Source organism: Acomys minous (genome assembly GCF_964271855.1).
Source record: "Acomys minous genome assembly, chromosome: 18".
Lineage (NCBI taxonomy): Eukaryota > Metazoa > Chordata > Mammalia > Rodentia > Muridae > Acomys > Acomys minous.
This window is the reverse complement of record NC_140501.1, coordinates 58434573-58448874: the sequence shown is the minus strand read 5'-3', so window position 1 is coordinate 58448874 and position 14302 is coordinate 58434573. Positions and strand designations below refer to the sequence as shown.

Genomic DNA, 14302 nt, shown 5'->3' with positions numbered 1-14302 from the left:
TCTAGTTCTGTTGGGATTTTCTCCTCGTAGCCTGAGGCAGTGTGGTCGGCTGGTGAACCTGTCATTCAGGAAGTAGTTTCAGTAGATGTAGAGGGAACACACTGAGGTCCACTTCCTGCTGCAAATGGCAGCTCTAGTCCCTGCCTATGATGTGATTTCAGGACTTTGATTTTTACCTCAGTAAAACGACTGTGATAATACAGCATATATGTAGTAGCCTCACTGTTCTGCACAGGGAGTCAAATCAAGTTGGATGCCTACAGCTGCATGGTGCCAACCTGATGTGTGCCATAGTGTGTGTGTGTGTGTGTGTGTGTGTGTGTGTGTGTGTGTGTGTGTGTATTTGTTATCCGTGCTATATACTCCACCCCTATGGTGAAGTTTAACTAACTAGGCACGATTAGCTACTAACAGTAATAAACATAACAATGTACAATTGCTGTCAGAATGTTCCCTCTCAAAGTGTCATGGTAGCCAGGTTATGGCACACCAGATGGACCATCTCTGTATCTCAGTATTAGCGGGGCTGCTCATTTATAACAAAGAAAGCTGTCAAGTGCTTTCATTAACTTAGGGCTTAAAAAGAAAGACACCAAACATCAAGGCAGCCGCAGCCCCGTGGTGGGAACTGATCCTTCATTTCCCCCAGTGAAGTTAGTAAGAGGGAAAGACCTCATTGAGTGCATACAGCTGTGAGTTCAAGGCCAACCTGGTCTACAAAGGGAGTCAGGGCAGCCAAGTATAAATAAAACGCCGGACTAAGAGGGGCCACAATAGTCATCTCTCCCTGTCTTCCTATCCATCGTCCCTCTGTCCCTCCCTTCCTCCTCCTCCCTCTGATGACAATGATCCATCTATCCATTAATGCATAAAGTCTGTTGCTACTCGTAGTGATGCAAAGGAAAGGGGACCTTGGCTCTGCTGGGGAAGGGCACTCAGTGGGGAAGTGGCAAAGCTGCCACAGTTGTTGGACTCTGCAGTCCTTTTCCTTAGGCTGCAGGGAGGTGACCGTTGTCCTGTGAAACTCATAGTCACTGAGTGTTTTCAGAATCAAAGACCTGATCCTTCCCTTCTGTAAATAGTGGGCAGCCTGGGGCAGGGCAGCTGGACCGGAACAGAGCATCCATCCCAGGGCAGGGCAGCTGGACTGGAGCAGAGCATCCATCCCAGGGCAGGGCAGCTGGACCGGAGCAGAGCATCCATCCCAGGGCAGGGCAGCTGGACCGGAGCAGAGCATCCATCCCAGAGAAGGCTGATGGATCCTCCTGCTTCCTCTTGGTGATGCACAGTGTTTCCAGTATCAGTTGGCATGGCTGTGGAATCGAGCTTGGAGTTAATCTCATCACCTGGAGGCCAGTGAGCCAACATGTACAGAGCCAGTGTCTCAGAGCTACACTCCCTTCCTGCGGATGGTGGCTCATGCTAGCCAATAAGTTATGCATTGCGAGAGGATGACAGTAGTGAGAGGTGTCAGCGCTTCAGCTGCAGGTGGGTTTGGCCTGACTTGCTTCTTTGTGGCACCCCGGTGTCCCAGTGAAGCCTGACATACGCCCTTGGTCAAAAGAAATACTTGATGGTCACATTGCCTATGTAGCGTTAAGCAGCTGCCTGGAAAAGGGTATTTCTAAGTATAGTGATAAATGAAAGTTAAAAACAACTGCTCTTGTTCAGACATTACGCCGCGTTTCTGTTTGAAGCCGCTCCATTACTGAAGACTGTAGAATTATATTTTTCTTTGAACCTAAAGTTTCTTGAAATACTTCCTCCTGACAACTCTCCATACAAATTGTGCAAACAATTGTCTATCCATTTGCCTGTCAGTCTATCTATCTACTTACATAAATACATATGGAGGCAGGTACTTTTTTTTATTCTTCAAAAGGCTTCCCAAGACTTTGTAAGGGAGCAAAGCTATTGAAAGCTAGAGAGCTTGCTGGTAGAGTGCTTGCTGACAGAGTTCTTGCTGGTACACGGCACACCTGAAAACCTTGTACTTTTGACCAAGGCCTCCCCTCAAAACTCCAGCCCCTGGCGCTCAACCATTCTGCTTCCAGCTTTGAATTGCACGTGTGAGTGAGGTCTCATAGGACTTGTCTTTTTCTCTGACACAGCTCCATCCACACTCCCCGACACATGAGTTACTTTGGTTGGTCACTCACCTACCCCCCCAACCCTCTGCATGGGCACCCATGTGGCTGCTCTCACACCTTGGCTGTTTTGAGAAAGCCGTGAGCTGATCTCATGTCCTTTTGGACGTGCTCAGTGGCGGGGAGGAGAGTGATAGAGTTGGTCTCCTGAGGTTTTTTTTGAGGAACCTCCACACTCTTCAGGACCCAGCCCTGCTCACCCTGTTTGAATCACACATGCTCCCCTAGACACTGTATATAGTAGCTAGGATGGGGTTGCTGGCCGCTGTCCTCCCATCAGAGTGTTTGCCGCCATATCACGTAGGCGGGAGGAACCTCGCAAGCATTTGGTGTGTGATCACAACTCACGCATCGTTTGAAGTCTGTTGTTGCTCAACGATGAAGAAACAGGCCAGATGAACCTGACTCTGACACAGAAGAAAGCAGTGTTCCCGCCTAAGCTGTCTGCTGAAGTGAGACAGTCCTAGCTGTCTTTGCAGGTGTCGCCCTGAGCTGCTATTGTCTGCTTACTGCCAGGGGCCACTGAGATGGTGCTTGTCGCCCGACCTCTAGAGTCTCTTGCATCAGGACAGTTAGTCTAAGAGGGGCCATTGGGACTGACAGAGCCGCTGCCATGTCATTGTAGCCTTGGAGAGTCTTTGGAAAAGAAAGGAGCCTGTCAACTTCGACAGGGTGGGGGTGGGGCAGGCGATGCCAGGTTTTGCTTTTGTGTGTGTGTTTTTTTTAAAGGAGTTTAAGGATAATTGTATGGGTCTTGCTATAGCACATGCGTACCTGTCTAGCTTGCCAGGTATTGAGCCAGTGAAAAGGCTGGCGCTGCCTGTTGGATGGGCAGGTGGAGTCTCAGGAAGTTGCTACTTATGGTCATTGTACTTGTAACATGCCTTCTGTCCCCGTTAGTCCTAAAATTGCTGCTTTTGTGAGAAATAACAAACCGCCATCAGGCCAGGCCAGTTGGAGATCACATACCCAGAAGGGCTGGGGCAGCAGGTCAGAGGCGCTAACACCACCACAGTCTGGCCTCTTCCTGCGTGGGAGCCCACTACATCACAGGCAACGACAGGTTTATCTCTGTGTGTGGGTCTCTGAGGTTTTTGCATCTGTCTGCAACACTGAGGACAGATCTCTGGGCTGAGACACTGGAGAAGGTTGCCACAACACCTGTTAGGAAACCTCATGAGGGCCAAGAGCCATCAGAGGGGATGGCCAGAGGATGCCAGGGACAAGGATGCTGTCTTAGTTAGGGTTTCTATTGCTGTGGGAGATAGCATGACCATGGTGACTCATAGAGGAAAAACATTTAATTGGTGTGGGCTACAGGCTCAAAGACTTAGTCCAGTATCATCATGGTGGGACCCATGGTGGTGTGTAGGCAGACGGAGTGCTGGGAAAGGAATTCCATATTCAGGTCAACAGGCAGCAGAGGGAGGGAGGGAGGGAGGGAGGGGGAGAGAGAGAGAGAGAGAGAGAGAGAGAGAGAGAGAGAGAGAGAGAGAGAGAGAGAGAGAGGCAGACAGACACAGAGTCAGAGACAGAGAGGGAGGGAGGAAAGGACACACCTACCCCATTAAGGCCACTCCCTAAGCACTCAAATAAGAGTCTGTGGGGGTCATTCTAATTCAAAACACCACAGATGCTGTCTCAAAAGACTGCAAAGGGTCTCTGACCTGTTGATCACTTCAGGCTCATCTTTTAAAAATAGAACTATGACTGTTTGCTTACTTTGCTATATTACCAGTGAACAATCACTAGCAGATTACCCCTGTTACCATTAGTGTCTTCGTTTCTTCCCTGTGGCTCTGATATAATGCCCTGGCAAAAGCAACTTAAAGGAGAAAGGGCTTATTTTGGCTCACAGTCTGTTGTGGCGGGGGAGTCCTGATGGCAGGAAAGTGAGGCAGCTGGTCATCATACTGCATGTGCAGTCGGGAATTAACAAAATGGTGGATGCTGGTGCTCAGCCAGCGCTCTCCTTTTCATGCAGTCTAGGACTGGAGCCCAGGGAACGTAGCCACCCATATTTGGAGTCTGGAGGTTTTCTCTCCTAATTAACATAACCCTCACAGGTGTGCTTCAAGGCTTGTGAGTCTATGTCAAGTTTAAAATCAATATTTTTTTCCTTTTTTAAAAGATCTATTTATTATGTATACAGTGCTCTGCCTGCATGTACCCCTGCAGGCCAGAATAGGGCATCAGATCACATTATAGGTGGTTGTGAGCTTCCATGTGGTTGTTGGGAATTGAACTCAGGAACTCAGAAAGAGTAGCCAGTGCTTTTAACCACTGAGCCATCTCTCAGGCCCTAAAATCAATATTAACTGTCACAATTAGTAAGTAGTTTATTTACATTGTGAGTTAAGTCCAGTTGGGGTGATAATATGACCATTTTTTGTTAAGAAATATTTTCAAGTCTGAGCAGTTGTCTTGTAAATAGGTGTTTTGGATATTTACATCTCACAGTCAGGTGCTGGGGTGTCCATAGTATAGCTCTTGCTGAGCATGTGGAGGCTCGGGTGTAGTCTAACTCAGGACACCCCGACCCCCACGCTCCATACCCGCCAAACACTCCCTATCTTATCTTACAGTCAGGCACAGGAGACCTGTGTCTCTTAGTTTACTGGAACAAAGCTGGATTTAATACGATGCTTATTTTTATTTTAGCCTAGGCTTAAGCATAAGAGTCAAGAGAAAGAGAGGTCTTCAAGAAGAGAAGACATACCTGAGAGAGCTTGGGAGAGAGCAAGACAGGCCATTGAGGTGGCTCACGGGTAAAGGCTGCCAGGTCTCATGACCAGAGCTCGATTCCCAGAACTCAGATGGTGGAAGGAGAGATCTCTTATGCAAGCTGGCCTCTGGCCTCTGGCTCAAATTCATACACACACACACACACACACACACACACACACACACACACACACGATTAATTGATTGAATTTAAAAGAGGAATTAACCACTTCCTTTTTTGAAGGAATACAGACAGAATGTGGATATGAGGTTTTTTTTAAAGATTTATTTATTTTTTTATTGCATATGAGTGCTTTATCTGCAGAAGAGGTTATCAGATCACATTATAGATGGTTGTGAGCCACCATGTGGTTGCTGGGAATTAAACTCAGGACCTCTGGAAGAACAGGCAGTGCTCTTAACCACTGAGCCATCTCTCCAGCCCCGGATATGAGCGTTTCAAGGGAGAGTCTTCAGGCTTAATACATTTGCAAGCTTTTGATACTTTCTGCTTTTCTGACTACCTTACGTGATTGGAATTGCTCACGTCCAAACAGACCATAGAACCAACAGTCTCCACCTCCTTTTGTTTTTGTTTTTACCACAGTGCAGAAATGACACATACAATAGAAGCAAGACAACTTCACCTTTGGACTAGCCCTGTGAAGTTTCCTCTCATAGGCGCTGGCAGCAACCACAGCTTCCAGTCAGCTCCGTGACCACGAAGGGGACACAGGCAAAGCTCTCCTGTGTCAAAGGGTCACATCTGTGGGATGCCCGAGTGTAGCTGAGGCAGGAACAAGCATACCCTGTCTCATTAGGGTGTCCATCAGAAGGTGCCCAGCTGCTGGGAGCCAGCTCTGTCCCACCTGCTGAAAAACTTGGGGGAGCAGGGGTGTGGTCCCTGTGCTGTTTGGATGTCTCTCACAGGGCAGAGATGGGAGGAGTGGGCGAGGCAGTGCAGGTGGAGGCTCTCGGGGGTACAGGGACAGAAGGATGGGGAGGAAAGGAGGAGCAGACAAGGAGGCATTGGGGAACATGCCCATGCTGTGCTTATTAGAAGGTGCCGAGACTGAGGAATGTTCCTTGTCATGCTTTGGTCCCTCCTGTGAACGAACAGTGAGTAGAAAGAGCAGATGTCCACCAAAGATGGATCTGTGCCCCCTCGGTCCATTGCCTGCCGCTGCAACACAGTGCCACCGGCCAGGGAATCATAAACGCTAAAAGTAAATCCTACCACCTCAGTCCTAGAGGCTCTGCCGTCCGAGATGGAGGAGCAGCATCCAGACTCTAGGTTCTAGAGAATGGAGGTTCGAGTCAAGTGCTTTGTGCTGCCTCATAACATAGCAGGAGGGCTGGAGAGATGGCTCAGCGGTTAAGGGCACTGATGACTCTTCCAGAGGTCATGAGTTCAATTCCCAGCAACCACATGGTGGCTCACAACCATTTATAATGTGATCTGATGCATACTCTTTACATAATAAATAAATCTTAAAAAAAAAATAACAGTGGGAGACAGGAAAAGATGGAAGAAAGCAAGCGGGAGCCAAGCTCGCACGCTCAGGAGGGTGGAACCGTCAGTGTGTGAGCAGTTCTCCAAGGCTTTCCCTCTTCCTGTGTCAGTTATGTTGCAGTGGGAGGTTTGAAGGGCCTCTGTGTTAGCTTCTTCTTCAGCCGCTGCCACAGAAACCTGACCTAAGCACTTAACGGGAGGAAGGTTTTATTTTGGTTTACAATTGGAAGGGCTGGCCAGGTATGGTGGTGCATGCCTTTAATCCCAGCACTCCAGAGGCAGAGACAGGCAAATTGCTGTGAGTTTGAGACCAGCCTGGTCTACAAAGCGAGTTCAGGACAGCCAGAGCTGTTACACAGAGAAACTCTGTTTCAAAAAACCAAAAAAAAAAAAAAAAAAAAAAAAAAAAAAAGAGGAAGGAGGAGGAGGAGGTGTCACCTTCAACGCTTGCGCCCCACCCCCACAACCCATTTCTGCTAGTGTGCCTGTAGTTCCCGAAGCTCCATACCTTCCCAACACAACGCCACCAACTGGGGATTAAATGTCCAAACACACGAGCCTGTGGGGGACAGTTCACAATCAAACCCTAACGTAACAAGGGCGTTGAAACCACAGCAACCAGTGCAACTGATCTTGGATCTTTTGCAGGGAGGTCTGTCTGTGTATGCCCAGTGCCAGGAATGGTGCCAGCACTCTGAGAAGCCAAGCTCGCCACATCGAGCAGCTAAATTCACCCACGGGATGTGCTGGCTGGCTGCTCAGAGGCCCCTGTGAAAGCCACTGGCCGTGCATCTTTGTGGGACAAAGAATTGCGTTGCCAGTGAGTCCCTCTTTGCAGTATAGCTCGGCTGAGAGAAATGGGTGCCAGGGCGGGCCCTGACAGCTTTCTCTTATGGAGTTTTGCTCCAGTTCCCTCTTTCCCCAGGTTTCCCTGTGGTTGGGCCCCTTTCACTCTTTGTATCAAAAGAGAATGTGGCTTCCCCATCAGTGGCCAGAAGCTCCATGTTTGAGCACAATGTCCCCAAGGATGGCCTAGAGACTAGAGCCTCCCCTCTAAACAGACCAGGACAATGCCTGTGGTGGGGGAGGGGTGAGCCGCCTACTGGGGAGTCCTGGGTAACTGGTTACCACTGGTTACATTCATGGCTGGTGTCATTGCACGCTATTGCCAAGTGACTTTTTGTTGTTGTTGTTTGGTAAGGTCTGTGCTAAGAGTCGTGAAGGGCTCTGTAGGAAGACACGGTCCACCTGGTAGTTCCAGTTGAGGAAGGAGGAAGGCAGTTAAGGGTGACAGCGGAAAATATTTTGGCTGTGGTGTAGTGTTGAGTGCAGTCTTGAGCTACCTGATTGCACAGGGCGGGGAAGGGCCCTTTCTGGACTGTCTAATGGTAGCAGAACACTCGTGCTGTTGCCGTCCCCAAACCATGGATGGATGACTTTCTTGATCTTGGATGGAACCCAGGCAGAAAGCTGATCTCTTGAACCAGAGACACAAAGACACATTTACTACAAAGAGCAAAGCAAACCAAAACTTCCCTGAAATGAAGAAGTGCTGCAGAACACAGTGAAAGGTACATGCTCCTGTAATAGTCATTAGTGTGTCTGGCTGAACTCTGGCTCTACACGATGTGCTGTCCCTCTTGGACATTTCTGTGTCAGTGGCACCATCAGCCTGAGCCCACTGGCACTTAGCCCCAGAGTCTGGCCAGCGTGCAGCCAGCAAGCAGAGGCATTGCTTTTGGTGCAGTGACCTTCCAAGAGCTTCCAAGATTAAGGCCACCCATCTGGAAAAGCTTTCTTTGCTCTTGAATGGTGAGTGCAGGAGGCAGAGGCACAGGCTCCATGGTGACTTCTGTCTTGGCATCGGTACAGGCCTTAGGTGGCCTTGGCTGGTGGCTGCTTTGCTTTTTTCCCTGCTGTCAGAGAGGCAAGTGGAGGAATGGGGTGAACTGTGGGTAATCTAGACAAGCCACTGGGCAAAGTTAGGTGACAGTTTTTCAAAGTTCTTTGAGCTCCTGAGTTCATGTGAGGTGAAGGAAGGAGGGGACAGATCATGTCCCTGTTCTGAGCTTTAGGGATAACACCCTTAGTGGACCTTAGCTGCCTGCTTCTGTATCTCACACCACACCAACCCGAACCCCTACTTCAGAGACAACAGGAAGGCTTTCTTCAGGCTTAAAGCCTAACTTTGAAATCCCCATTCTTACCACAATGTAGTTTTGCCCCGTAACCTGGGACCATAACATGTTGGCATGAAACTGACATGTTTTCAAATTCACAATCATTCTGTCTTATTCAGTTACCCACAGCGTCACTTCTAATGCATAAACATTTAACCTTAGTTGAATATTTAAATAAAGCCATAGCGCATGGCTTCAGAAACCCCCAGTCTCCTTACTTGGGAGAATGGTAAGTCCCTGATCCTCTGGTGAGAGGCCTCCTTTTCTTCCCTGAGTTACTTGTACATAGTGAGGCTGGCAAGGAGTGAGTCTGTGAGTCAGGGTGTACCACTCTGTCTTCTGGAATGAGTAAGTCCAGATGCATGTGACTATAGAGAAGCTGCAAACTGTGATAAGGTGAAAGGGCAGCCCTATTATATAACTTTGATATAATTGGATGGGATGGGCTAAGCTATAATAAAGAATAAACAAAAATCTAACACACATATACACCCGTTTGTAGTCTGTCTTCTGTGTGGAAATAGACAGTTTGTTTGGAATACAAACCCATTCTCAAAATGTGGGGCATTAAAATTTTGGCTTCTGGCCCCTGGCTTTACCAATGCCCCGAAAAATGCTGAAATGACAGGCAGGTCAGAGCTCCATCATGGGAGAGACACACGGGCTTCTCTAGCAGGAGCAAAACGTCACCACGAGCCTTTCACTCTATGGATCCCAAACTAAAACAAATGAGCCACGTTTGTGGTGATGCTGTGAGGTATTTGGAATTTTAGTACTTACCTGAATGTGCTTTAGCTGCACATTTCTACTTCCCACAGCTGCTGCAACTTGATGACAAAAGCTTAGTAATCTGGGTGCTCAGGTTGCACAGAATAGGTATCCACACTATTTGGCAAGAAATGGAGGAAAACCCTGAGACACCGAAACACGATGCATTTGTGCTCGGTCTCCCGAATGGAGGCGCAGAGGTTTTACCTGCTCCTCCTTGCTGCTTTTGTTTTACATTTCACCAAGTATGCTTTGAAAAGCAAAGACATTAATTGCTGGGTCCACCCAGATAGACATTTGCAGAATCAGCATACAAATCAGGAAACTTTGACCAATACATTGATTACTACTTGAAATGAGATATCTATATTGATATTTTAAAAGTGGACAAATAAGGCCTGTGGGGTGGGGGGCTCATATCTGTAATCCCAGCACAGGGAGGCTGAGGCATAAGGATTCTTGTGAGTTTGAAACCAGCCTCAAGGACATAGTTAGTTTAGTGGCCGTATGTGGTACAAAGTTACACTTTGTCTTTAAAATAAGTGGCTGGATATCATTATTAGCTTAATAATGATCAGTGTTTTAAAAGTCATCTGTTGAACAACCTGATATTACTGTCACAACATAAACAATTTTTATAATATACTTAAAACATATTTAGGACCACCAAACTAGATAACCTTCAGTTTTATGGTTGAAAATAAATTTCAGTAATTTCAAATATTACTGCTTTGAGACAGTTTTTATGACATTCTTCTATCTATCTGTCTGTTTGTCCATCCATCCATCCATCCATCCATCCATCCATCCTGGTGTTTTTGAGACAGCATCTCAGTATATAGCCCAGGCTGGTCTAGAGTTTGCGATATAACCCAGACTGGCCTCAAACTCAAGATCCTCCTGAATCAACTACTTAAGTTCTGGAATTGCTTTGAGTTGCCACACCTGATGCAGTCTTTCTCGTCCCCCCTAACATTGGTAGCCACCACTGGTCTGAAACATCCTAGGGGACACAGGACAGTTCCCACAGAAAAATTGATACATCTGATGCATGTAGAAGGATGTTATCTTTACCCTCAGTCTGAAGGGTGATGAGGATAGTAAAATCAGATGTGATTTCGACCTTTAAGAACTTTTCAAACCCTTCAGAGATTGCTGGAGAAACCAGAGGAGGAGCAGGAAGCTGGAGCAGGGTGCCAGAGCAGGATGCCGGAGCAGGATGCTGGAGCAGGGTACCAGAGCAGGATGCTGGAGCAGGGTGCTGGAGCAGGGTGCCGGAGCAGGGTGCCGGAGCAGGATGCTGGAGCAGGGTGGTGAGCAGTAGAACCAATTGAGCTAAACGAGGTGCTGGGAGCCAGAGAAAGGGCCCCCTGCGTTAGAGAGGGAGGAAGAGTTACTTAGGAGCCGAGCTAATTGGGTTAATAAAGTCAAGGCAGAGTGCATGAACAGGTAGAGAGAACTGCCTCTAGGTATTTCAAACAGGGAGACGCCAACACAGGCTTACGTGTATTCAGTTGGGGAACGGGCAGATATGCAGTGACCATTAGGCTGGAGGGGAGATGGGGAGCAGGAACCGGGACCACCTGACAGGATCTGGGACATGGAGAGGCAGAGAGCCAAAGGAAAGAGAGGTGCAACCCACAGAGGTACTGGGGCCTTCTTCCTCCCACTCTCAGGTCACCTCCCACTATTGGTTCCACTGACCAAACCTATCAGACGCCTTTAGTCGTGGTAGCTAGGAATTGTGGGTGAGGCAACACCCACTGGAAAGAACCTGAGGGGAGAAGAGGCCCTGCAGTGGGGCAAGTCTGTGGGCTAGAGCTTGCAACGAGGCCCTCGGGGTTCTCAGTAAGCCCCCCAAAACCTGAACAAAACGGAGCCTGGTTGGAATGAGGTCTGGAGTGCTGCAGCAAGTGACGTGGCATTCAGTGACAGCTCCATTGGCAGACCAGGAGCTAGACTGCTGACAGAGGGAAGGGTGGGCGGGGGTAATCTGGACAGCAAGGTGGGAGGTAGCCAGGAGGCAACCTGCCCAGGACGAAGGCATCTCGGGCTAGAGATATGGCAGAATGGTCCCGGGAGCGAGGCAGTGATGGTCTTAGGCTTGGTGGCCACAGAGACCAGGGGATGGAGAGGTGGGATTGTCTCTAGGTTCTTCTAGTCAGTGGATGACTGTGCTGGACTCTGGATTCCATGCCCCCTGCCCTCCACTGTGCTTTTACTCCTCTTCCCCTTCTAACAGTCAAGACTGGTAGGTGGGAGACTGGAACCGCAGACAGAGCTGAAGCTCAAATGTAGACTACTTTCTGTTGACGTGCACACCATGGTTAAGTGTTCATCTTCTCAGCCAAAGGAAGGATTTCATTAGCGTGTCTGAGTCGCCAGCATCTCTCCTTTTGAGCTTTGGGGCGCTGTTATTAAATAAAACAAGAATTATTTGAACTTAAGTGCTGCAACGCCACGACAACCACTCAAAAGTTGGCTACAGAATGACTAATGGGATGAAATGGCTATGGGATGGAATGGCTATGGGATGGAATGATTATGGGATGGAATGATTATGGGATGGAATGGTTATGGGATGGAGTGGTTATGGGATGGGATGGCTATGGAATGGAATGACTATGGGATGGGATGACTATGGGATGGGATGACTATGGGATGGGATGGCTATGGGATGGGATGACTATGGGATGGGATGGCTATGGGATGGGATGACTATGGGATGGGATGGCTATGGGATGGGATGACTATGGGATGGGATGACTATGGGATGGGATGGCTATGGGATGGGATGACTATGGGATGGGATGACTATGGGATGGGATGGCTATGGGATGGGATGACTATGGGATGGGATGGCTATGGGATGGGATGGCTATGGGATGGGATGACTATGGGATGGGATGGCTATGGGATGACGATGGGATGGGATGGCTATGGGATGGAATGACGATGGGATGGGATGGCTATGGGATGGATGAGCCAGAGAGAGAGAAAGTTTGTATCCTGGGCAGGACAGAGAAGGATGGTGTAAAATGCAAAGAAAACAACAGCAAAAACAACTGTCAATTGCCTACTTTCGGAACTTTCCTTTTAGCGACTTTTGGGTCACATCTGTCTGGACATACCTGGAGACAGGGAAATGGGCGGGGGTGTTGCATGGTGGCGCTTAGCCTTGCTGGCCTTCATGCAGGCATTAAATGCTCTCCAAGGCAGTGTCCATAGCCCAGTAAAGCCCATCCGTACTTTTACCCCTTTAACGTTTCTGGCTTCAATGCATTTTATACCAATGTCACGTTTTTCTGAAATTTACATTTCATCAGCAGGCTTTAGGTATGTACCCCTGATTTTCAAATTTAAGTTCTAATTTAAGTTTGTTGGTTACAGCTGTTTTTAGGGATTTCTCATTACAAGTCGGGGGGAGGGGGAGGGGGGATGGTCCTCTGTATAGTTCATTCACCCCAGAGTCCAGCCTGTGGGCAGCTGAGTTTCACAATATCCCCATCTCGAATTCTTTCTTTTTTTTCTCTTCATAAGCGTCTCTGGCAGTGCTCTCATGATTTACAAGGCTTGCCATAAAGCCAGTAATTGAATTGCAGCCTTTGTTAGTTAATGGGGGTCAAAGCATCGCTTCTAAATAATGCAACTTGGTGTGTTACTCAGAGATTCCAGGAAAGCTTTTATTCCCCCCTCCATATGTGCCCCCCCCCCCATGATTTTTCTCTTTCCACTCTAAAGCAGTAAACAGCGACGGCCTTGGTCAGGCTCATGAGCCAACAGTAGATCATTCAATTTTCTAAACCTATTGTCCAGGTTGCAATATGCTCATACCGCAAGTGCGTTATGGAATCTGGTTCTAAATATAAATACACTTTAAACACTCACTAGTGTTAGAAGAACGTAAGTGTTTTTAATCTGGAAAAATACTGGTAAGCAATGCTTGCTGGTGATCCTTGGGTGCTGGCGGCTGAAGGACTGCTGTTCAAAGACAAACCTAGAGACCCCGTAGCAAAGTAAAAGAGTAAAACAAATAAATAAATAAATAAGCAAACAGTAACAAAACAGTATCAATGAAAACAGAGGGCTGTGTTTACATAGCTCAGTGGTGGAAGGCTTGCCTAGCATGTGTGAGGCCTCTAAATTTAATCATCAGTTAAGACAAAGTACAGTAGTATGTCATGGTCTGTTACCTGACTAAAGATCCAGTCAGGAAAAGTGATAGAAGGAATAAGCTTAAGTGTGCGCTCACATGGTTTTCACACCTGAAAAGGCCGTAGGTTTGTTCATAGTACCAAAGTGTCACAGATGGTAAGGCTCCAGCCCCATGGAAGCACAGAAAAAGATATCGCACTCACTTTAGGGGTACTAGAAAGAATTCCTAGAGGAAGTGACCCCTGCAATTGGTCTTGAAGAATGATTAGCTTTTACACTCAGAGCATGTAGGCAGCTGGCCCAATTTCCCATGATTCTCAGCACTTACCCCGTCGGGCCAGCCCTCTGGCGGCACTGTTCTGCGTGCCCGTATCCAGTTTGTTAAGAATTTTCCCAGCTTTTCTCTGGAAGTTGAGACTGTTCACCTTCATTCACTGCCTCCCAGGTCTACCGTGTTCCCAGCTGCCCTGTGCTCATGCCAGCTTCCTCTCGCCATCTTGAACTCTTCATGGGGCTTGGCATGCCGCTTGCACCGTCTGGAGGATCATGACGTAGTGAGCTGGTTGATAGTTCTGCCTCTTACCTAATAGATGGCTTGTTGAGATGGCTTGCTGGGGATTGTGTGACGTAGCAGGCCTGGTCGCCCAAGGAGCGGTTTCAAACTACCCAACATGCATCTCTGCATTCCTTGAGCCCTGAGGGTCCCCTTAGCAAGGCCTTGTCCTGGGCTGAGAAGGTCTTTTGGTGCCCTCTACTGGTGTGACTGGCATGTGTCCTCGCAAGACCATCCCAGCTGCTCGGTCTGCAGTCAGTTC

At 48.2% G+C, this 14302-nt stretch overlaps 1 protein-coding gene and 1 long non-coding RNA gene across 5 annotated transcripts in view; one reads left to right on the top strand and one right to left on the bottom strand.

The window, feature by feature from the left end:
* SPATA13 (spermatogenesis associated 13) overlaps positions 1-14302 on the top strand; it is a 271150-nt gene that overhangs the window by 171734 nt on the left and 85114 nt on the right. The window lies entirely within an intron of this gene.
* Positions 9474-13925, bottom strand: LOC311589268. Its single transcript, XR_014776475.1, has 3 exons — positions 13816-13925; positions 13221-13329; positions 9474-11743 (listed from the first exon to the last, which is right to left on the bottom strand). It is a non-coding gene; the product is annotated as an uncharacterized lncRNA (long non-coding RNA).